The sequence below is a fragment of the Molothrus ater genome, chromosome 2 (assembly GCF_012460135.2).
Source record: "Molothrus ater isolate BHLD 08-10-18 breed brown headed cowbird chromosome 2, BPBGC_Mater_1.1, whole genome shotgun sequence".
Lineage (NCBI taxonomy): Eukaryota > Metazoa > Chordata > Aves > Passeriformes > Icteridae > Molothrus > Molothrus ater.
Genome location: NC_050479.2, coordinates 87,919,474 through 87,944,722, shown reverse-complemented (window position 1 = coordinate 87,944,722; position 25,249 = coordinate 87,919,474). Strand labels below are relative to the sequence as shown.

Sequence of the window (25,249 nt, the reverse complement as noted above, 5' to 3'; positions counted from 1 at the left end):
TGGAAAAGGCCACGATAAACCTCCATACATGTCCCACATCACCTTGTCTTTTTCAGCAGTTGAGGGTAGGGGCTGCCTTGCTCAGAGACAAGGTGTCACTGCTCATTGTTAATCTTTCACAATGTGAGCTGATATCTCTAAATCCCTTAAAGCTTCTGCAGGAACTCAGATGGTGTTGAACATCTGGGCAAGGACAGAGTGGTGGTGATGTTCAGGCAGAGGGGGGTATTTGTCCTGATTGCAGCTGGGATGGAGTTATTTTCTTACTAGGTGGCACAGTGCTGTGTTTTGAATTAGTATGATAATAAAGTTGATAACACACTGATGTTTTCATTGTTGCTTAGAAGACCTTACTCTAAATCAGGGACTTTTCAGTTTCCCATGCTCTGTCAGTGAGCAGATGCACAAGAAATTGGGAGGGAGCATGGTCAGGACAGCTGACACAAACTGGCCTGAGGGATATTCTGTACTAGAGAACACCATGCCCAGTACATACACTGGGGAGAGTTTTGCCAGAAGCCACCAAATGCTGCACAGGTGTAGGCTGGGGAGTCAGTGGGTGGTGAGTATTGTGCATCACTTGGTTTTTTTGGGTTTTAATTTGCTTTCTCCTTTTCCTTTTAAAATTATTTTTACTATGACTATTATTATTAAACTGCTCTTTTCTCAACCCACGAATTTTAAGTTTTTCCAATTCACTCTTTATTCCATTGTGGGTGGGAGAAGCATGAGTATGTGGCTGTGTAGTTCTTAGTTGCCAGTAGGGGTTAAATCACAATAGTCCTTCTTAGTGTCCAGTGTGGGGCAAAAAGAGTTGAGGAAACAACAGATCTGACCAGAGCACATTAAAACAAAATTGCTTTAAGCATTCATTTTATTGGTTCAATAGTCACTGGCCACACTGCTGATTTATTTGCTCTCAGAGTTTCTGCATGTGTGTTCATATAATACTTCACTTGATGTGTGTGTTCCCTGTTGTGCTGTCTATCCTTCTCAAGGTCTGGGCCAAGGCTGTCATTTTGTTGTTCTATGCAATACTGGCTTATGATTAGATAGAATCACTGGTTGTGAAACTAATCTGGTATATGTGATCTGTGTGCTCAGCATTGCTGTCACCTCTGTGTTTTGGGAGCCATCTATTGGGAACTATTAATAATTACACTCTCCACCTTTTCTCCTTGCAGAGACACTATAGGGGACAAACATCCTTCCTTCCTTCCTTCCTTCCTTCCTTCCTTCCTTCCTTCCTTCCTTCCTTCCTTCCTTCCTTCCTTCCTTCCTTCCTTCCTTCCTTCCTTCCTTCCTTCCTTCCTTCCTTCCTTCCTTCCTTCCTTCCTTCCTTCCTTCCTTCCTTCCTTCCTTCCTTCCTTCCTTCCTTCCTTCCTTCCTTCCTTCCTTCCTTCCTTCCTTCCTTCCTTCCTTCCTTCCTTCCTTCCTTCCTTCCTTCCCTCCCTCCCTCCCTCCCAGCTGTTTACTGTAGCATGTGGGATTTTTAAAGAAAAGGGTACTGAGTGGTGTATTACATCCCCTCTCATGCACCAGCCTCTGGAAAAATTCAACAATGCAATGGACTGTTAAAGACTATACTGAAAGCAATGGATGAGGGGGACCCTCAAACTTTGGGTTACAAAGGTGACCTGGTTAGTCAACACTAGGCAATCTGCCCACTGATCTGGCCCTCCCCAAATTTTTATGACTGTAGAATGGGATAAAGTTGCTGTAGTGGACATAAAAAATACTCCAGGGAAAACAGTCTAGGTTATTCCTGCCTCAGGCAAAGGCTGATCCATCCACAGGATTGCTTTTACTCAGGAGGCTGAGTGCCCTTGGTGGGTAAAGTGGGAGGATGGGGAGGTCTGGTGTGTGCCTCAGGGGGATTTGATTTTGGGTAAGAATAGCCAATCAATTTAATTGCGTGATGTTAATTACTAGATAACACTGTATATTATCACTTGTGCAGTGGCTGTATGCTCATCACACTGAGATTTGAGCCCCACTTCGTTTTGATTGTCACATTAATGAAAACTGAATTTTGATGAAACTGGACAAGCGCAGCAGTGATGGAATCAGAACTGACTTCAACATGCAACAATTCACACACCATCTTTGCTGCCGTGAAAGACTGTTATGACAGATAGAGCCCAATTTCATGGACTAAATGAACTCAATAAATGGTCCATACACTAAGAGAATATATCTGTGTGCGTATATCCAAAAACAGGAAAGATGATAGATAGGGTATTGGAAGGGTGGCATGACATACATTATATGGAACAAGTGATGTAGTACAAGTTTTAGCTGGGATAGAACTAATTTTCTTCTTAGTAGCTGGCACAGTGCTGTGTCTTGGATTTAGTGTGAAATAATGTTGATAACACACTGATGTTTCAGTTGTTCCTAAGTAGTGCTTACTCTAAATCAAGACCTTTTCAATTTCTCTTGCTCTGCCAGAAACTAGGTGCAGAAGAAGCTGGGAGGGAGCATGGCCAGCACAGCTGACCTGAAGTGGCCAAAGACACATTCCATACGATGCAATGTTATTCTCACTATTTAAATGGAGGGGAGTTGGCTGTGAGCCACCAATTGCTGCTCAGGGATGGGCTGGGCATTGGTCAGTGAGTGATGAGTGACTGTATTGTGCATCACTTGTTTGCCTTTTTCCCTTTTTAAATTGTTTTTCACTATCTTCATCATCATCATCTTTTACATTATTTCAATAATTAAAGCATTCTTAACCTGTGAATTTTACCTTTTTCTACTTTCCAATCCCATGCTGCTGAGGGGAGAGGGGGGAGCAGGTGGCTGTGTGATACTTACTGAGTGGCTGGAATTAAAACACAGCAGTATCCTAGACATGGAAGCAGGGAAGCACGGGATAGAGAACTGAGGAAACAGCAGTGTGAGGTGAGGGTGAATAAGGTTAATTCTTCTTTTGGGTAAGTTGAGTGGCAGTGACAGGAACATGGGTTTGGATTTCTGTTTAGGAGGTGTAAAAATATGTGATGTAAGGGTTTGTAATCGGTACGATAGGAGATGTAGGATCATACAGTATTTCAAGTGAAATTTGTACTTTTGCCCTCTCAAAGGGTCATAAAATCAGGAGTCATCTATAAGATCATCTTGGAGACAACAGTGTGTCTGTGGAATATGGTGGTGTACATTTCTCAGGAATTATTTAGTCACCCCAAAATAGCACATATACAGTATCTAGGGGCATGCAATAAAAACAATGGGAAGTTGAGGACCACAGGCTGAATATTCCTTTATGAGAAGGAGTTAACCTGCTAGACCCACTTGTCTTAGAAGACAGAGTTGTAGAAGGAGTTGTGAAACCACAGTTTTTAATACAATAAACTTGGAAGGAGGGTTTGGAAGGATTCTTGTTTTCATGATAAAATTTCAATAGCACATCCAACTGATTAATTAATTAGTATTTATGAGTGTCCTTATCCAAGCATATGTGGCATACCAAGAATATTTGGTGCAAGAACATAATGCAGGATTGGGAACAGTTATGAAAGAAATATTGGTGTTGAGGGGGAAGAGATAACTAAAAATGTACTGTTGTGGTGTAACCCGGGTAGGCAGCTAAGCACCACCCAGCCACACGCTCACTCCCCTGCAGTGGGATGGGGGAGATGAACGGAAGGGTAGAAGTGTGAAAACTCATGGGCTGAGATAAAGATGGTTTAATAGGTAAAGCAAAGCGAAAATAAGGAGTTCATTCATTACTTCCCATCAACAGGCAAATATTTTCCTGTCTCCAGGCAAGCAGTGCTCCATCACGCTTAATGGGAAGACAAATGGCAACACTCTGATCTTTCCTCTATCTCCTCCTTTCCCCAGCTCTTACTGCTCAGCATGATGCCATATGGTATGGACATCCCTTTGGTCATTGGGGTCAGCTGTCCTGGCTCTGTCCTATCCCAACTTCTTCCACACTTTCAACCTACTCATGGGCAGGGCTGTATGAGAAACAAAAAAAGCTTCAATATTGTGTAATTTCTGCTCAGCAGTATTGAAAACTTTGGTGTATTATTGACAGTGTTTTGGTCACAAATCCAAAGCATGGCACCATAACCTATTGTGAAGAAAATTAACTCTCCCTTAGCCCAAACAATGAGTACTTATAAAATTTTAATCTTATAAAATGCTAGTGGAACATCTGCAAATAATGAACATTCATAAAAATCATGGCCTTTTCTTCCAGCAGTTCCTCAAGACTCAAATTCTTCTTCCATTCCGAAAGGAGAAATAGACAAACACATTTTGCATTTCTATCAAAGATATTAACTATTGACCAAACCTAGTCTGCTGCTTGTTTTTATCTAAGAGAACTGTTATACTGTACCTTGGAGCTCTTTGGATCATGCTAACTTTAGATATATTGTCTAGCTGCAGATGGTTCATTTTATTTAGAATGCAGAAATAGAAGGCATTCATTTAAATGCAAATTTGCCACTATGTCCTATGGAATTTCCTCTCACTGAACAGTGTCTTTGTAACTGGAAAAATACTGACACTCATGTATGCCTGCCCCTATTTTGCTGCAGTAAAGTGCAAGAGTTGTTAACCATTATAATTTGTGACAAACAACTGCCAAAAAGAAATCTTACATTAAACATCTTGACATACTGATGTATGAGTGGGGGATATCTGCCCAGTTTAATGCTTTAATTAAAGCAGAACATTAGAATATTAGCTTTTTGTAGAATCAAAAATTCACATTCTCTGGAATTTTCTTGACTGATGCAGCAGTTTTCAAAAGATGATAACCAAATTTAATATTTCATGACAGATAATTTGCATATTTTCAAAGTCCCACCTTCTCACAGTTGTCAGATCTTTCATACTTCTTTCAAACAATGTCATGTGTCTCATTGCTTTAACAAATATTAACCAGATTACATGACATCATTTTTTTCTCTGTTCATGTGGTATCAGCATTGAAAAATGAATCTCTGAACCTCAAGTTATTGTGACATTAATGTTTTCAAAGAGAGTGTCTAGGTGTTTGTTTTGTTGGTCTCATCTGTATTGGGTTTCTTGTTTGGTTTATCTTATTTTGTTTTTCATTTGAAACAGGAGTCAAGAGGCAGCTAACACCTTTAGGACAAGCATGATCAGTATCATGTGAGGTCAACGTTGCTCCAAGCTTCACCTTTCTCTTATACAGTCTACAAAAAAATCCCCTTATGTATTCTACAAAACTATACAAGAATGAAGCATGACATGTCTATCATGAAGTGTCTATCTGATTGTGTGGTGGTCTGGGTTCTGATCTTAGACTCACTAAGAAATATTTATTTTGTTTATTTTCTTAGTTTGGTTTAATTTCAATTGCATAAGATTCCTTACTTCTGGAATAAACTGCAGCACCTAATCCTGCAGATAAACCTTAACATACCACTCTAGTCAAAGCTACACTGGGCCTGTAATCTATGCATATATTTATGAACTTGGCAGAATTATAGCCCATAATTGTGTAAGAAATAATATGTTGAAAAATGCTGTTCAGCATTACATTCTTTCATCCCTTTCCCCTTATATTTCAATCATACAATCAATTTGCTGTCCACAAAATTTTTAGGTATCACTCATGAATATAGTTTGGTTGGTTTCTGTGTCCATGGAGTATTTCTGAGGAGTAATGATATTTTTTAAAATGCCCCAGGTTTGTTCTGAGAATTAAATAACATAGAATGCAATAAATCATACACCAATTAAAATTCAAGGTGTTAAGATTAGCTAGATGTTCTCCAAGTGTTCCCCATTTTCCCCTTTCTGCTTTTTCGTCTTTACTGGAACATCCTTTTCTTTAACCTGTGAAGTGCTCTTGTTTGATTTTTTGAGCCATGTCCTGGAGGATTTTTTATTTAAAAGTTCTAAACTCCCTTTTTGACATCAGTAGCAAATGTAACAAATGAAGCAGAGCTTGACACCAAAACTTTGTTACCTCTCCAGAGATGTTTCCCTCTAACACTCCTCAGTGTGGATCGGAAGGACCATAGGCACTCTAGTCACTTTCCAGGTTCTCCCTCACACTGCTAAGAATGGAAGGAATCTCTCTCCTTTGCCAGCACATGTGTCTTTGTGCTAGACTCTCCGAGTCTATCATGCACCTCTTTAGAGTAGTCAGTGAAGGAGTAGCACATGCTGTACAAAACACTCACTGTGTTATTACCTGAGTGAGCTACACTTTACATCAGTGTACTTGTTTATGCTTATTATTATTATTCTAAATTTTTATTGAGGAAGATCAAATTGTATTAGTGCACATTGTCCCCAGGTAAGAAGAGAAAGCCCATGCTCTGATGAGTTTACAGTCAAAATAGACAAACTAGGGTGGGGAACAGAAGAACTCACTTTTAGCATATGAACACAACAATCCTCCTGCGAGGTCCACATCTCCTTCTCTTATTTTGTACAACACATGTTGTGTCACATGTGTTAATCTGTAACAGTGCCATCATTGCTCTGAACACAAAATCAAGCATCAACCAAGATAAGGATTTCACCATTATCTTCCAGGCACCTCTTTGCTTAATTAGGGGACAACTCCACGGCTGTAATAAACTATTTTGTGTCAGGACAAAACAGGACAAAGGGGAACGCTTTTGCAGTGTGGATTATTTCAGTGCACTAAGTTTGGGACTGAGGTTTGTAGATAAAAGTGCTTTCATTTCATAAGAACAGTACAAACTGGGGAGAGGTCCAGTTTGATTGCAAAATGCAGCAGCATCAAAAATTCAGAACATTGATAAAAATCCAGACATTGGGGTCCATGTTTCCTGTGCATACTGCTTTTAAAAGAAAGGGAAAATTATGCAAAACCTCATATTTTGATGTTTAGTTAAGCTACAAAGGCAAGAAAATCCAATGAGAATTCTCTCATTTGACAAAAAAAATCTGTTTTACCATCACAGACTCTTTTAAGTGCTGGAGCATATATTGGTTCAAGAAAACCATCTTGAAAGTGAAGTCTCTTTCACGTGTGTTAAAACATGCAGATCTGTCTATAGGAAACTGTGACAGCCCTGCGAGGCACCACTTTGCATTTTTTAGCTACTATCAGCCTATGAAAATGCAATCTTGAGCTAGAACCCTCTTATAAGAGCTAAGCCACTTCTTTTGATCATATTACTTTGGATGAATTACAGCACCCACATCCATCTCTTGGAAGGCTAGGTCCCTAGGATCTTGCCTAGCTTTCCTAACAACTTAAAATATATCTAATTAGGGAAATGTCTTGGGGAAACTTCAGACAGTTTTGAGCTGAAAAACTCATGATAAATGAAGGATGTGGAAAAACTTGGAAAGGGTCTGGCAGAGTGATGCTAAAATGGTGTAGGGCCTAGAGCACATGATCTGCAAAGGAGATGGTTAGTCTGGTAAAGGGAAAATGAAAACCAGTACATAACAATCTCCAGGAGTACTTCCAAAAATTCTTTTTTCATTTTTCTTTTTCTTTTTCTTTCTTTTCTTTTCTTTTTCTTTTTCTTTTCTTTTTCTCTTTTCCTTTACTTTTACTTCTGCTTCCGCTTCTTCATCTTTTGCTGCTGCTTCATGCACTGCTTATGCTTCTGCATCTGGTTCTTCTTCATCTCTTCTCCTTCTACTTATTTTATTTCTTCTGCTTCTGCTTTTTCCTCTCCTCCTGCTTATTCTGCTGCTGCTTCTGCTGCATTTCTGCTCCTTTTTCTCCTTCTGCTTCTTTTGCTTCTGCTTCATCTTCTGCTGCTGCTTTTGTTTCTTCTTCTTCTTCTTCTTCTTCTTCTTCTTCTTCTTCTTCTTCTTCTTCTTCTTCTGCTTCTTCTTCTTCTTCCTCCTCCTCCTCCTCCTTCTTCTCCTCCTCCAGCAGATGTTATGCCAACTAACCAGTATCTTTAGTGTGTTGATTTTTGGGGGTTTTTTATGTGAACATGGCTTATACCATTCCTTTCTTGATCTGCCCTTACCAGATGAAACATTCCAAATACCTTTGATCTATCCTGCTGTCTACTCAAAGGAATCTGCAATTCTCTGGAGGGAAAAATTAAATTATTTATACAGTTTAAAATCACTGTGTGTAGGCAAAGAGTATTAGAATCACTGTGAAACACACATAAATTAAAATTGTAAATGCAATTATTTGTTTCTTATTTAGATGGGTTTTTTTAAAATTCTGTGCAGTAGTTTTGCTTTCATGAGTGGATATCCTGGACAAGGATTATCTGGAGCATTATGATGGTGGATAGAACCGCCTTCCAAAGGCACCCTAGCAGACTGGAGAAATTACACAGGCTCCAAGACCACATGGCTGATAGTGCCTTGATAGAGCCTTTACTGGGAACTAGTTGGCCTTTACCATCTCAATCCAATTCACTGTGAGGACCATGGAAAGTACATCCAGGTACCTGTTGTCACACTGAGCTGGTTTGGGCTGAGACACAGCTAATTTTTTTCCTAGGAGGTTATGTGGAGCTGTGCTTTGGATTTGTGACCAAAACAGTGTCAATAATACATGAAACTTCTGTTATGGCTGAGCAGCACTTACACAACATCAAGGCCTTTTCTGTTTCTCACACAGCCCTGCCAACGAGTAGCCTGAGGGTGTGGAAGAAGTTGGGAGAGGACAGAGCCATGACAGCTGACCCCAGTGACCAAAGGGATGTTCCATACATATGGCATCATGCTCAACATAAAAATCTAGGGAAAAGGAGGGAGCGTGGAGATTCAGATTTACTGTCTTTGTCTTTCCAAGTAACCATTCTGTGTCATTAAACCCTGCTTTCCTGGAAGTGTCAAAATGTCTGCCTGTTGACTGCAATTAATGAATTAATTCCTTATTTTTCATTTGCTCATGAATGCAGTTTTTGCTTTATCCTCTTTCTATTCCCTGTCTCTTTTCAAATTTTTTGTTACTCATTCTGCCTGTGGGGAGTAAGAACCATCTTTTGATTCTCATGTTTTTTCTACAGTGTAAAAGAAAGTCTCTTGTATCTGCACTTGCTTTTATGATTCCTTCACAGTCAAAGCATTGTAAAGGGAACTCAGTATACATCCAAATCAGGCAATCTCTCTCTGATAAAACTTTAGCCTTTCAAGAAGGAAGCAATTTGTCCTTTCCAAGTGTAGCTACTTGTGAAATGACTGGAGGTTAACTTCGGTTGAGTAGCCAGATATTGGAACAGAGGTAACTTAAAGAATGAAATGACACATATTTATGGATGCATTATAAAATTCAAAACTAGGAGGAAAATGCAAGTAAAATGTGATTATGGTAATTTCAGCTATCTAAAATGTATTTGTAACTGAAGAGATGTAAATTTAAGAAGGAGATAACCTCAGGTAAGCATATCTTAATACATCTTTTTTATAAATGTCTCATAAAAATATGTATTTCTACTGCAGTGATTCTGACGGTGAGACTACTATGCATTGAGGAGTTAGTGATGCACACAATAGGTTCCTGAATAGGGCCATGTTTGTGCTGTGCCACACATACAGAGTGGCCTTCAGGCTTGTGTTGTCCATCAGCACAGTACACAACAAATAACATCAGTCATTCAATTTCAGTTTTTTCTAAAAAAACTTTGGGGAGCAAATAATAAAGGTTTAGCCATAATAAATACTACTGCTAGTCAGACACCATAGAAATATTTCACAGATCTTTTGTGCGCCTCTTATTTTTAATCTTAGCACATGTTTAGTCTCTAACAGTTAAAGTTCTGCCTCTCATGTCTCTCTTATACTATCTGTTCAAAGAGGTAAGCAAAAGTACTTTCCTTTTGTATTTAATTGTTCTATTCTCTTTTGTTAAACCTGACTTTGGTCAAAATCAATCCAGTCTAAATTCTGTCAATAACAGGAGATGTTTGCCTCTAGACCTTGCATAAAAATATTCTTTGAAATAGCAAAGACTGCATAAGTTCAGACACTTCTCAGAACTTTCAAGGCAGCCCACAAAGCCTCATTCAAAGGCACTGAGGCCTAAATAACCAGTGGGATTTTGTCTATCCTTTTACCTAAGTGTGGAAATTCTGGTATATGACAAAAGACAAGTTGTATATGCCATCCTGTAACTTTTTAAGATGACTAATTATGCATGATTACAGAAGGGTTTTTTTTTGTTATTTTGTCAGTGTACTAAGGCCAAATACCTAAGAATTTCCAAACAGAAGTACTTAATGAAGGACACAGATTGTATGCATTTTCTAAGATCGTTGGCACAGCACTTCGACTAGATGGGTTTATTTCTGGATATCAATGTTATCATCTTTCTACTACTTCTTGTTCCTTGATAACTATGAGAGTCCTTAAAGCTAAGATTCTTGACTCTTAATCCAAAATTTTATGGTCCTTGGGAGAGAAATTTTGGTGCATCTCAAAAATAAGTTTTAAAAGATAATGACTTCAGAATTCCTAAGAACATCAGAATTGAATATGCAAAAGGAAATAATAAGAAAACCCCAAAGCCCTCAAATATGTGGAAGAGGTTCTATTAATGAAGGTAACATGGGAGGTTTCTCACAGTAGAGAGTGTTCTTGGTTAAACAGCTGCTCACTGCTTCATGGCTTTCACATTCCTGCCAAAACTGGAGGAACTATAAAAAGAAAAAATTGAGGTCCTTAGCCTCATTTTCTTTCCTGTCCTCATGCTTATATCAAGCATGCATATATGACAATAGAGACAGGATGCGTGAGAATAGAAAATAAACGTTGAGCAAACTAAGTAGGAATGCTGAATGCCAAGATAAAATCTATAGCCAATTATTACCCCAACAGGTTTATTTTAAGTGCAGTGAATGGAGTGGAGTTGAAAAGAAGACGATATGTCTTTAAAAAGTTACTTTGCAGCATGTTGCAAGGTGATACAGAAACTGCTAAAGTAGAACTCAAAATTAACAAAATGCTTTGGCGGGATTTTCCCTAGAGAGAGATACTTTGCAAAGCAGGTGTAAAAAACCATGGGAGTCTTTATAAAACAAATGAACTGTGCTTCTTAATTAAGAGAGACCCTCAGCACTCTTGGCAAGTCAATGAAAACATGCTTATATCAAAATCAGCTGGCTGTTTTAAGTGAATTTAGGATTTGTGCCATGTATTGGCCTGACAGCTCTGGAGACTGAAATCACTCAATAGTAAGCAAGGAAGCAACTAGGCAGACTTCTCTACCCTCTTCCTGCAAAAGTGTTTTGTTTCTATCCTCTCAGAGCTCTCCCAAGATGTTTCCATTCATTCTCCAAGCCTGTTCCGTGCAAGGCTTTTTTGATGACTACTCAAGGTCTAGTCCTGTCAGCACAAGGATTCCTGCTGTGCTTAAGCACATGACTTAAGGAGGGAGTAGAGAGTGCTAAGTTTGCTACTGAGATATTTATGTTCTTGTAAATAAAGCAATATGCAATTTCTGAGAACATGCAAAGGGATCTTCATCCATCTTTACCCTGTGAGTGATTACTGTTTAAAATTTTAATAAGAATCAAGAGTTAAATTTAAATTTAGTCCCTAATCCTGTGCAAACTCTTGACTCCACTGTGTCTGTTGCACAGATTTATCAGGAGTCTGCACATAGAACTTTATTGGCCTTTTCTGATCTTCCAAAAGAAAGCTTAAAGAGGTTCAACCAATTTTAACATGTTTTTTTTCTATCTAACAGTGCTGCTGATCCACAGCTACAAATGGTCAAATTTGCTTCATGTAAGAATTGCAACAGCAGCATAAACAGGCTCACATAAATAAATTTGAGAACACTTTAGTGAGATCTGTAAAGAAGACTGTTTCATCTTGTTTTGCAGAGTAGAATAAATCCAGGAAAATCAAACAATTCATTTTGAGTATGTCTGAAGTATCTGGAAGAAGGAAAGCTTGATTCATATGATCTTATTGTTCATTCTGTAATGTTTAGCTAGTTTCTTTTGTAAAGATGATTTCTTTCTAGATTTGTATAATATGCTCCTTTCACTAGACAAAATGAGACATTGCCTTTGTAAATTTGCTGAATCAATTGTGCATTAAAACATGACTAATGAAGCATGCAAATCAGATTCTTACTTTTGTCATTTTTATTGTCTTTAGAAATGGTGACTTTCCTATTTGGTAGATGAAAAGCTTTCTCATTCATTGTGTAGGTTAAGCAGGCTTTTGTAAAGAAATGGAGTGCAACTCAAAACTCAAAAGATTTTAATTGATTTTATTCTTTAATAAAGCTGCTGTAAAGATGTTGGCTATACAAGAATAAAGTAGCTTATCAAATTTCTTGCACTGAAAAAGAATCCTTCTACTTAGAAAGATAACTATTATCTACAGTTACAGAATAGAAATAAATTGTTTTGGCCTGATCTAACAAAAGAAAAACTAGGCTTGGAGATCATTTTGTTGTTGTTGCTTTGGAACATCTGTCAGTTTTTCCATTTTGGATAAATCAAATATCAAGCAGCCACAGATAAATCAACCTAAATGAAGTGAGTGCTCCTTCTGTATCCATAAGATACAGAATTAGTTGCCAAAGGCAACTGGTGGATTGATGGGAAAAGGAGAAACCTGAGCAGAAAACAGTGAGACACATGAATAGTACATTGTCATTTAAGCATTCTACACAAAGTCTGATCATCACTGGCTTTGATGGATTTTTATGAGGTGATGAGAAAATTCATCTCATTTTAAAATGTTGGTAAGCAGAACATAGCACTCAAGAACAAAGATTTAATTTCAGACTTTATTTTTAGGAACATATTCAAAGAGTAAATCTGGAAAACATATCACAGGGTCATAGAATGGTTTGTGTTAGAAGGGACTTCAAAGACCATCTAATTCCAACCCCACTGCCATGGGTGAATTTTTAGGATCAATGCTTCATTTGCCTGGTTGCACCTGAAAAGAAAATGCACTTTCTAATGACATTGAAAGCAAAACATTATTTGGATTATATAATCTCAACTTTTTTTTTCCCTGACAGAATCTTAATATTTAGTTTCCGACTTTCACTTTTGTGAAATTGTTTTTCTTCAACAATTGAAAGAGTTACATATTTAGGCATGCACACATAGTCAAAAGCAAAATTTCCTTTGATGAAAAAGACAGCCCTTCCCAACATATTTTCCCAAGAAAGGTGATTTTTAATTGATTAATTTGTTTTTGCAAAGGAAATAGATTTCTCTGATTCGCATTAGTTAATGCTTGCATGTTTGGAGTCACAAACAGCTCCTAATAACACTCCAGGTAAAGAACTGCTTAGATTTATGTCTGATAGTATATCCTGGAAGAAGACTCTTTAAAACAAAGGAATACATGCATTTGTAAAAGGCTGCTGGTTTTGAATATGCACTGAACTTGGCATTATATGAGCTGAAAAACTCCAGAAACGAGTCTTTGGGAAGTCTAAGGTCTACAACAGAACAATCTGCTGACTATTGTTTTGCAGTTCAAGAGATTTCTGCCTGCGTCTCTCCCTCTTGTGCTGCTTGTGTCTGTTCTGGGAGTAAGGGAGATGACAGGGAACACGAGCCTTCACATGTACCACTGCAGTGGAAAATCTCATCACGTAGCACATTCTGCCAGGAAAAGTGTTTTGGTCTAAAATATCATGCCATGAACTGGAGAGTTTGAAAAGCAGAGGTTGTTTTCTCTCTCTTCTGTGGTTGATTGGAAAGTTTCTAGCAGCAAGGACAAAAGGCAGCTGGGCAACTCTGCAAGCTCCCTCAGAAAGGGAACACCAGAACTTGCTTTTGTAGACCCAGGTTACTACTTGTAACTAGGTGTCACTTTGCATTTGCAGTAACTTGAAAAAGGAAAGTATTCTATTATGGTTGTCCAGTTCCTCCTTTTCTTAAGCTGATGATTTTTATGGCACATAGGTTAATTTTATTGTTTATTTATTTGCTGGATGTTTAATACTGCAGATTGCACTTCTGTTCTTTAAACAGAAATCACAGTGCTTTTGAAAGCAAAGATGTATACACTTGCATTAGGAACAAGCAGAGTGCTTCGAAAATTTTCTGAGATTCACTTAAGTATGTCAAAGTGGGTGTGTGTCTAATTTGATTTGCTTATTTGCTGGGTTAAGAAATTGCTGATCATTTGGAGTCATGTGCTTTCTTTTATGGAACAATCTGATGGAAACTCATACTCTCAAAAAGCATAGTAAGTTGCATCTTCAAAAGCAAGTTTGTATTCAACCATCATCTGCAGAAGTCATCCCACTGACAGTGATACACAAATCATGTTTGTGTATCACAATCCTCACACAGACCACAGTACCATGATGCTATTGAGAAACAAAAATGCTCTTCTCAGATATTATTTAGCATATTGGCTTAGTTTAATAACCAACTCAGCTTTTTCAGGTAAGCCTGCTTTTTCTTTCAGAACCAAGAATTCAAATTTCATCTTGTAGCAAAATTTGCAAATTTACAATAATGTTTAAATTATTTGGGGTTTATTTGGGTTTAAAATAGACCAAGGCACTAATGATTCTGACACAGGGCTTGAAGGGTCTTAAGAACTGAGACTCTGATAGTCTTCTTCATGCTTTATATTTTACATCTGTGCCAAAAGTATCACAGTCTCATTCTTTTCTGTGACATCATCAGAAAGAATATGTTGTGAAAAAGCAATTTTCCCATAGCCATTTCTAGAGCAGAACTGGATATTAATTTCTTTAAAATTCATGTTTCCTCACTCACCTGCAGTAAGCAATGATTTCTGACATGAAAAAAGGGAGCAGATGGGAAATTGTCCCATCCTAGAGCATTTGCTGTGTTTAAAGTGAGATAGCAGTGAGAGCCTTTCAAGTACACTGCAACACAGGTAATCAAACCATGGGAAGAAAAGCTCTCCTCAGCACCTAACAGAGACTGGAAATATTGGCTGGACTTCCTCTGCTGAAATCATAAAATCAGGAGTGCAAATTACAAATTTCAAAGACCTGGGAAGATCAGCTACTGATATGTCACCTCACTCCCATGAAAGCATAGACTTTGAGAGAAATTCAGTTTATATCTTCCCAGCTCACTGGACGAGCACTGGTTGCCAAAACTTTATCATTAGCAGTAGTGCGTAAAACCCTTAAGACTCTAGAATATTTCTCTGCCATGTCTGTGTTGTCCTTTTGAGGTAGACCCTTCTGCACTGTTCTTATTTAAGAAGCAAATCTCCATTCAAATGGAGATTAAAATACAGAAAGGAAGTGTTGTAGTAGTGTGGGAAGGAAACTTAAGAGACTCTGAAAGGAAAGATGGTAAGGACCACTAAGGGAGTCTCAGAGTGACTTTGTTTTCATTACTGTGATTAAATTCTTCATTATCCTTGATAATGTTTGTATGAAAAGGTTAATGGATTTGGTCAAATTCAAAAGTAGATCTGCTTTATGAGGTGCTGCAAGATACTGATAAAACCAGAAGACTTAAAGGGAATTACAGTTGTTAGAACTATAATAAGGAATATGTTTTATAAAACCTCAGTATTCTGGAAAATAAAAGGCAAATGCATGATTGGTAGGAAATATTCAGGAAAAAAAAGTGTTTAACATTGTTAAATTTGAGAATATTACAGTGAAGAATTAGAGAAGAAGAGATTTTTTTAAAGGAATATGCCAGTGAAAAAGGCCTGTGGTATTGAACTTTGATAACACACAGCAGTAGTCTCTCTTCCCCTGCTGCTGACAAAATTGTCCTCTGGGCATGTCCTTAAAGATGGATAATCCCATAAAAGATGAAGGAAAAGAAAGGAAAAAAAATCTGATGGGTCTGTTTGGAGGGATTAATATATGGGGAAAGAATATGTGAAGAAGGAATAAAAATGCCTTGCTTGACTGAGACACCAAGGAGAAGGGACAGAAGTATCTACATTTTTTCCAAGAGTAAACAAGTCTTAATTTTATTTTTAGACCCTTTTTTTCCTTTAAACACATATTCCCATTGAAGTTTCCTAGGAAAAAAAAGCCTTCCCAGAACTGAACCCTTTCATATCAGCAGAACAGAGATCTACTATGTCTGACATCATCAATTAGTCTCCATTCTCTAGCATAGATTTAAATATCACACTTTATAAATAGATAAAACAGATTTCTTGGGATTTATAAGCTGTGTATAAGTCAAAAATATAAAAAAGTAAAAATAAGAAAGAAATACTAATTTGCAATTTTTAAGATAACGAGTGATTCCCTCACCTTCCCTATGACGCAAAAGGCCTTACTTAACCAGTGGTCTGTGTTTAAAATACTGCATTAAAATGGCTAAGCCTGAAACAGAGTAATCATTCCCACCATCCTCCAGTGGAAAGCTTTTGTAGCCCTACCTCTTATTAGCTGAAATTATAGCATTTCCTCAGGAGTGCTTGCTGTCTTTGAAAAATTCTGGTCCTGTCTGACCTGTAATTTGGATCTGGGAATCAGGCCCTTCGTGTTTAACTATGATTGCTGCATTTGTCTCTTTTTTATATAAAATTGACTGTAAATTGACATTTATTTTCTTTGAAGTTATTAATCTTCAATTTCTGTTCAAGGTCAGGCTGCCCACTTTCATTTACCTTTGGAGCAGAAACTGTTGCAGGTGCTGGAGATTTTGCAAGGAACAAGGGCAGCTTGGAGAAAGGGAAGGAGCAGAGGCTGACACCAAGCAGAAAATACCTAGCAGGTCTCAAACTGAAGAGGCAGGACTGAAGGAAGTGAAAATGGGCCTGCATCAATATTTAGTAATAAAACCATATCCTACTGGCTTGGACTGAATCAAGAAAAATATCATAGTAATACCATTAAATAATGTGATAATGTATATAATAAGATTTGCCATGACACAGCTCTACTTTGCAATGCATATGGCACGATGAGCAGAGTTAATTTTTCATTGCTTTTGGGAATGTGATGTTCTCTTGTTAAGGTGCAAACTGACTTGTCATCACTTCTGGGAATTCAGTTTTAGTGGTCTGGTATTATTTCTTGGGGTAAATATACACTGACATTACTTAACATACATTAGCAGCAGAGTGTGTCTAGCTAAGAAAATGCAAATCATGAGTTTTAAGATGCAATATGGAATATAAACTGCAACCTGGCAGAGAAAACTCCTAAATTTAAAGTAGTGAGATTGGCAGATTTTTTATTCTGTCATAGGATCTGATTACTTTTTTCACTTAGAAACCTTTGATACTGAAACCTTCTACAACAAAAAGCCAAATTTTAAAACATTTTGTGTCAAGAAACCAAAGTAGATAAAACACAATTTAAAATCATATTGGAATGTGTTGCTTTATTAGCCGTATTTTAAAAGCTAGTCTCCATGGTATTCCATAACAATTTGTTAGATGAGCAGAATAATTTGAAAGAGATGCCTCATTACCGTGTCCATGCTTTTATTTTAATCCACGTTCCTCAATTTAGTGTGTGTGGACAAAAGGATGAAGGTGATTTATTAAATTGGTCTCATGGTCAGTGGATCTGATGCCCAATAGTGTCTCAATTACAAACTTGTTAAATTCATAATAAGGTAATACAAGATAAAGTCCATAACCCTTAAACTGTTGGGGGTTTTTTTAAGCCTTGCTTCAGAGCACTCAGTCCAGGAAGAAAGCTTAGGCACATAAATTAAATATCACCAGACCCTGATGTTAAAATGTATAAATAGTGGTTATTTTGTAGCCCAGATCTTCCTAATACTTAAAAGTATTTAGAAATTCCTTCACATGCATGCTTCAAAACTTAAGTTTTTCCCCTTGTTTTTCTGTTTATTTCTGTTTCATAAATAAAATTTGTCTATACCACTGCCTACCAAATATGATTTTTCATGCCACGCTAAGCTCAGTGGACTAGTATTCTTCTGTCAAGAATTTGTGATGCAAAGTAAGGAAATGTTAAGCTCAAAGCAACTAATAATAAATGTTATATAACAAGAAGAATCAGTGAAAAAATGAAGCACTTAGACAGCAGCTAATGATTCAAGAATTATAGAACCAGAGAAGCAGTGAATGGAATGAACCTCAGAGGTCTCCATCCAAATTTCATTACTGAAGTGGGACTGTTGCCAACACTCTATGAGATGAATCTTGAAAGTGCCCAGACATGGAGATTACCCAGGCTCTCTGAGAGACATCTTCTAGCGCTGCCCTACGCAATGAATGCTTTCATTTCCTCTAAGATAAAAACAACTTTCCCCAAGTTCTTGGCGATTCTCAAGCCATTTGCAGCCCCTGGCCCTTGTTGTATCATCTACCCTAAGTGAGAAGAGTTTTGCTCTGTCATCCTCCTAAACTGCCCTTCATGTAAGTATGAACAAACTCAGCTCCAGCTTTAAGATCAGCTCCCACCCGTGGGACCAGGAAGGGCAGTGGGATGCCCTGCTCCCCTCAGAGTGCCTCCTGGCCAGGGAAACTTGGCATGGAAACTTGAGGGGTGCTCTGCTGCCCTCAGGGGACCTTGCTTCTGAGACCCAGTGGTTTGTTGTGGCGCCCCTCTCCCCTCAAGGCTGAGGGACCTTTTGGGCCAGGATGGTGCTCCAGTCCCACTGTGGTCCCATTCCCCTCCTAGCTGTCCTGCTTCTGGAGTCTGGTGGGCTGGAGAGGTGTCCTGCTCCCATTCAGGATGCCCTGCCTTGAGTTCCATTAGAGAGCCCTGTTGTCCTTCAAGGCTCTCCAGGCTGCCCTACCTCCAGGCTGTAGCAAGGAGTCCTGCCTCCCTCAAGGCTGCTCTGTCCCTGGATCAATTCCTTTTAGGGGAAGCTGCCCAGTGTCCTTGGCCTGGCAGGTGGGCTAGTTCCCTCTGAGACTGCCGTGTCTTCAGGGCATGGTAGAGTGTCCCAGACCCCCTCAACTCCTACACCTAACAGGCCAGCATTGTGCTCCATGCTCCTTGAGGCTGCACTGCCTCCATGCCCAGCATGCAAGCTCAGTGTCCTTTCAGCTGGAAACACTACATGGTCTCTTGATCAGGAGGTCATGACATCTCTTGATTACCCCTTCAAAATATTTCACATTGCAGTTCAATAAGTGATTACAATTATTAATAGAAGAGTAGTTGTAAGTAAAGAAGGTATTGCTTGTGAAAGTGTAGACCAGCAGTGACATTAGAGATAGGGTCACCAAACCCTTCATCAAGTATAAAGGGTTTTCACTACAGCCTCTGGCCTCTCTGGCAGGGAGAGCCAGCAATTCTGCAAAGGCCCTTCTCTACAAATGACTAGTCTGAAATGGATGTCCTCTCCTGGGACAGGCCATTAGCCCCACTGGTATGAAACCCTGAGAACAGCAACTGGAGTCAGACCACAGATTGGAGAGGCCTATATTTGTCTGTGATACCAAAATTGCTAATACAGGTATTTATGAATCACTACCTCCACCATAAGCACAGGACTGAAGCTGTCTTTAATAATATTTTTTTTTAGTGCTAAAGGCAAAATTTCTGTCCATTTCTCTTTGTACTTGCCCTCCAATAGCCTCAGTATTGTGCTAGTTCAGCTCTTTTTTTCAGCTATACAATGAATTAGTTCACTGAATGAAATGGAATAAAAATTTGGTTCATAATTTTAATCAGTGTCTTGGTCTGGATCGACTTGCATCCACACAGAAAAGTGGGTTTGCAAACAAAAACAAACCAAAAAAAAAAACCAAAAAAAAAAAAAAACCAAAAAAAAAGCAACAATTGGCTACAGATCTTGCTGTTGAGAAAATTGCCATCTTGAGCTGCATCTCAAACTCACCAAGTAATTTCATACACTGGTACACATAAATGCTCATTAGAGAACAATTACTTCTATAACTACCAGCTTCGGCAAATTTCTAGTTCTGTGATCTGAGATTAAAACTGTATTCCTTTAATAACTTCTTGTGTCACTGTCAAATTGATCCTTGTGATGCTGAAATAGGAGTCTCAATGGAAGCAATTTCTTACCTTTCCAGAAAACAGATCTTCCCTAAATAGTCAGTAAAGAGCTGCTCCAGAAAGTCTTCAAATTTTGCAAAACCAAAACAGAAAAGCCCAAGCTGTCACTTTCTCCAGAGTACAGAGCATGTTTAGATCAGGACAGAATAAAGCATGTTTTAATTATTAAGGAATAATTATATCCACATGAAGGAGTTTGGGAACTTACTGCCTTTGTGAAAGAGTGGTTATTGATGCATAAAACACTACAACATTACAGAGCCATGGTTATTTCTATTTCCCCTCTCCTTGTTGACAAGGACAGCAGCTGACTGTCAGTGCTCTGGAAGAGTAGGCTGTTAAGAATAGGTTCTGGCTGCATGAGCTTGGTCCCAGGTATCCCTGGAGTGGATCCAGGCATTCCGGAAGGTAAAGTTCTCCCCCTTCAGACAGAGGGGGATGAGCAAATTCTGGACTTTTAATGCTATTATTGATGCGCTGTTCTGAGGTGTTATATGCTGATCAATGTAGCAGGTTGCCAGGCAAATATGAATAGTTAAGTTACATCTAACTTAATCTAACTTACATCCACTTACATCTAACTACAACTTAACTAATAAAAGTTATTTCCCTCACAACACCACAGCAGCATATCAAAGGTCAAATTCTGGGCCTCCAGCACCAATCTAATTATTCTGGGCATGTCAGCTCAGTAGGGATTTATCTCTCCATAAGGAGGTTTGCTTTTGAGACAAGTCCCAGTTTCTCATGGGGTTTCAGCACCCCACAGTCCCTCCTCTGCCAATTCCTCCGCCTAAAGGTTCCATTGGATGTGATGTACCTGAGAATGAGTGCACATACAATCATAAGATATATTGTTTGTTTAAAAAAAAATAATTTTTTGCATAAGATCATATTGACATAGGAAATCAAATCTCTCAAACAGGTTGGTGAACTGGTATCTAAACAATGACCCTGTAAGTCTCTGTTGCAAGTGTCTTTGAAAAGCATCTTCAGCTGAGTCTAGTGAGACTCGCTGAATTGCTTCTCTGCTGAATCCTTATAATACAGCTGGCAGTCTTATGTGCAAACCTGGTCTAGATGTTTCAAGTGTTATGTTTGACCATTTCTGTAACTACAGGAGCAGTTCTAAAGACTGGTTACAAGTATCTCTGTACAGTTACACCAATCCTGCAGCATCAATTACCTGGGAGCGTCTCTGAGATAATCATACCATCATTTAGCTTATAAACATCAGGAGCTGCCTGAGGAAACCTCCAGGACCAGCTGAAATTCTCTATTGGAGAGCTTCTGCAGTGGTTTCTCACTTTGTTATGAAAGCAACTAGAGTTTGGTTTCCCCCCTCATGTCATGTCAGTCCATTATCTCAAATGAGTGGTCTCAGACAGCAGGATCAGCCTGCAGAGTTCCTCAGCTCCCCAGGGAATTTGTGATTGTGCTGAGTATGCACACTGGCACAGCCAGGATACACAGCTACATTGTGACTGCAACTGGTCACAAATATGTATATCTGGATGTTATATATCAGTTAAGGAATTGCTGGCATGGCAATGTTTAGAAAACTGAGCGATCAGGGTGAGAAGTTCCAGTTTTAAATGAGAAAAACAGATTTTTTTTTCTAAATTCATCCATCAGCAATTCACTTCTTGGCTACAGTCAGTGCTTCTCTTATACTGATCATAATCACAGTCGCTTCATATACAGAACTCTAAGTCTTTAATAATTGTATTTTAAATTTCTATGAGTACATATGGACCTGATGGCTCAGAGGTCAGGAGTAGGATTGAGAGCACAGTACAAGCCATGTTGGAATATCCTGATTAGTATACAATTATATGTTATAGTTTTCAAAGGCCTCTGCAGTAATCCCAAATTATAGACCAAATGCAAAGTTCAAACTTACAACACAATTAAAACTAAAAATCCATAATTCTTTCCACAAGGGGAATTCTGATTGCTTTTCTTTTGGGGCATTCTCAGATGTGAGTGGTTTTGGGTCATTCACTACTATATTTGTACTGAAGATAAAAGAGCTCTTAAATATAGCAGAGGCAAAATAATCACTCAGAGAGAAAATAATTTTTAAAATATCTAATATAAAAATATATGAAATACACTCATCCCTATGGAGTAACCATGATTAGGCTACTGTATTTGACAATGTTCTGGACTTGACCATATCTTCAATCTTTTTAGTTATCTTCCTCCTGCAAACCACAGTTTGAGAGCTTTTTGTCCTTTGTTACTGTAAATTTTAAGATTGTACTGGATAATGAAACATTTTGGTTTGCAGTGCATGAAATTATTTGTATAATTTTAATATGAAGTCTATATGTGTTTCTAATGATATTCCAAATATCACTGTAATATGATACAATAATATTAAAAATATTATCATAATACCTATTTAGACAATGTCCACATCCACAGCCTGAAATAACAATCCAGGTGGTCTCTCCCATTCTTGTGTCACATATAAGAAGTGCTTTAAGTAATACTTTGCACTTTGGGAGATTTTAGATTATCTCTAAACATGTGCAAGACAAAGCATGTACTGCTAGCTGATCATCCACACCCTAAAAATGCAGGGTAGTATTATAGATTAACTTAAATATTAATATAACAGATCACAAATCTTGAGATAAAATAATCTAGTTTTTGGGATAGAGACAATGGGGAAAAGAAAATCTAATGCTTCTAGCCATGTGTGTATTTCTAACAGGCATTAGAAATTTCAATATGCTTTCTCATAAAAAATGTCATTCAAGGTTTATACTCCTATTTGACCATAATTTCCAGAAACCATTATGGGATCCACTGTGGCTTAAGGTTGTTGGCGTTCAGTTTTTTATTTATCTTGGCATCAAAAGACAGAACAGCTCAAATTCATACTAAGCTCATACTCCTACAAAATGAACGTGACCTTTCATATACCATTTTAAAAACGTGACTTACATTTGCTTATAATTTAAATCTTCTGAAGTTTAGATTGCTGTAATTTCCCTTTTACTCCTCACCAAGCTGGTAATTCTCTATAAGCTCTACACACATGGATTTACTACCTATAAGTCATAATTTTTATGTATTTCCAGAACATATTGGGTGCAAGGGAGAGAATGTGACACTTTCTTATATTTTTTCTGTCATTGAGAAATTACATATTTTTCCAAATCTCTTCCAGGCTCCAATACTGCAGTAAAGATTAGCATATTTTCATTTGGAGTTGCCGTGGTGTACCCTTCTTGTTAAACCCATCTATTCTATTATTGTTGTTTCCACACTGAAGAAGGTAGTGTTCCCAATGAAAAGGAATGGATCACACAAATTAACTTAGTCACAAGAAGAGTTCTAATTCTGTGTAATTTCTTTTTTCTAAATCCTCCTTTTTTAATTATGTACTGTTTTGATCGAGCAGCTTGAATTTCATTTCAATTTTTTCCCAGAATACCATTTCTTAGGTTTATGGACAGAAAGATCCTGTCAGCTACTGAAATAGACCTGAAAACTGGCTCTGGCCCAGCCCTCCTGGAATTTGTTTTATGTTTCATGTAATTCGATTGAGCTCTGTGGCAAAACTCTAAAGCAAGAATCGGGGAAATAATGCTTTGCTGTCATCTATTTTGTGGCAAACTACCAAAGCAGGATCTGAAGGGCAATACCTGGAACAATGGGATTTGAAGATTGATGGGCTTCTCCAGGCCACATCTGTAACAAAAATAACTGGTGTAAGTTCTCCTTAAGGAACTCTTTCCTTTACCTTGCCTTTAAAAGTACTAGCAATGTTCTCAGAAGCAAGTTTCATCCAAACTGTGAACTCTGCTACACTGATTTATCTAGCTTGATAAATTATGCCCAAAACATCTGTATTTCCAGAGGCTTTTTATTGTATCAAGGAGGTTTCTGAACACTACAAGCAAAACCATTATATACTACTTAAGTATTTTTTTCCTCCTGAAAGAAAACACAAACATACTGCATATAAAGTCCATGTAATTCTCAATATTGGCTCCTTTATTACACCCCTTTCTATTTTATGTAGTTTGAAGAAAGAGAGGAAAGGGAGACCATTAAAACCTAGGTCACACAATTATACCTGTATTATGGAGATTTCAGTATAAATAAGTTGATCTTCTCCCTGGCAGCGATCACAGATGAATTAGCAGAGTCTCCCCATTCTGCCAAAGTCCACAGCCACAGCAGGTGCCAAGGTCTACTACCAGATCAATAACCCAGGAGGCTGAGCTCTGTTTGCAGCCAGAAAAACCATCATCTTAGGCACCTCAGAGTGCTGACTCCATGCTGTAACCTGGCCAAAGCCTGATGATATTTAATTTATTGGGGAACATCATCAAGCAACATTCTGAAGAGGTATGACCTCACTTTTGCTAAGTTACAGACAATTCTGGAAAAATAGCTACATTGTTCTCAGCTCATGAAATACACAGCACTGATCTCACTTTCATATTTTTCATGTTTTAGTGGGAGGCAGCAGGATTTGGCAATTTTCCTTATTGGAAGAGGAAGGAAAATACCAAACTGGGGAGAAAAAAAATGCCAGCCCACTATCATAGTTACCGTTGGTTGCTTGTCAACAGTGACAGCTGAACATGAAGAAAATTGCTCACAACAGGGAAACGTGAGGAACGTAGCAGAATGCCTTACTGTATAAGACAGTTATGGAAGGGAAAGCAAGAAGACAGACAGCTATTTGCCAGACCTGACAGAGCCATCTAAGTTATTTTCATAGATCTTCCAGTTAAAATGCTTTACAGGAGTGCTCCCAAAGCATTATGTGTATCACTGAAGGAGGCAAATAAATGCCTCATCCATTTTCTGAAAAACAGAAAGCGACAGAAACCAAGATGACAGAATGCCTGCTATTGGGCAAAGAAATAAAAGAGAGGTGTAATTTCAATTATTGCAGCTTCATCTGTGGTGTAGTTTAATTCCTCGAACCTCATGTGACATAGCAATTCAAATGTTTAGGCACAGACTGTACCCTTAGAACCAAAGAAATAAGTAAGATTTGATATTTAGAAAGAAAGAAAACCTCTTGTTTGAATGAATATTGACATTTTTCCACATTTGCTCTTCATCTCAGACTTTTAAATCATGCTATGATCCACTAGGAGAGAAAGGCAGAGCAGATGAAAAAGAAATGGGTCTTTAAGTGTAGAAATTCCATCTCAGATTCCAGCAAACAGAAAAAGGTAGAAGGCAGAGCTTTTCCCAGAAAAGAAAGTTTCTTAAAGATATCACACAAGAGAAGTGACAAGATAGGATGGACTCGAGTGATTTGCATTTCTTTTCAGTGAGTTCATGACTCTGAGAGTAGTACTTCACTTTCTTTCTGATGAGCTGTGTGCCTGGGTACAATTTTCTGCACCCATTGATAGCTTA

At 38.1% G+C, this 25,249-nt stretch overlaps 1 protein-coding gene across 1 annotated transcript in view; it reads right to left on the bottom strand.

The window, feature by feature from the left end:
- Window positions 1–23,788, bottom strand: part of LOC118685576 (trypsin I-P1-like) — a 55,388-nt gene extending 31,600 nt beyond the window's left edge. The window contains exon 1 of the mRNA XM_036381261.2: window positions 23,509–23,788. The gene's annotated coding sequence lies outside the window, so the exon portion shown is untranslated. The remainder of the gene's footprint in view (window positions 1–23,508) is intronic.
- Window positions 23,789–25,249: the final 1,461 nt, after the last annotated feature.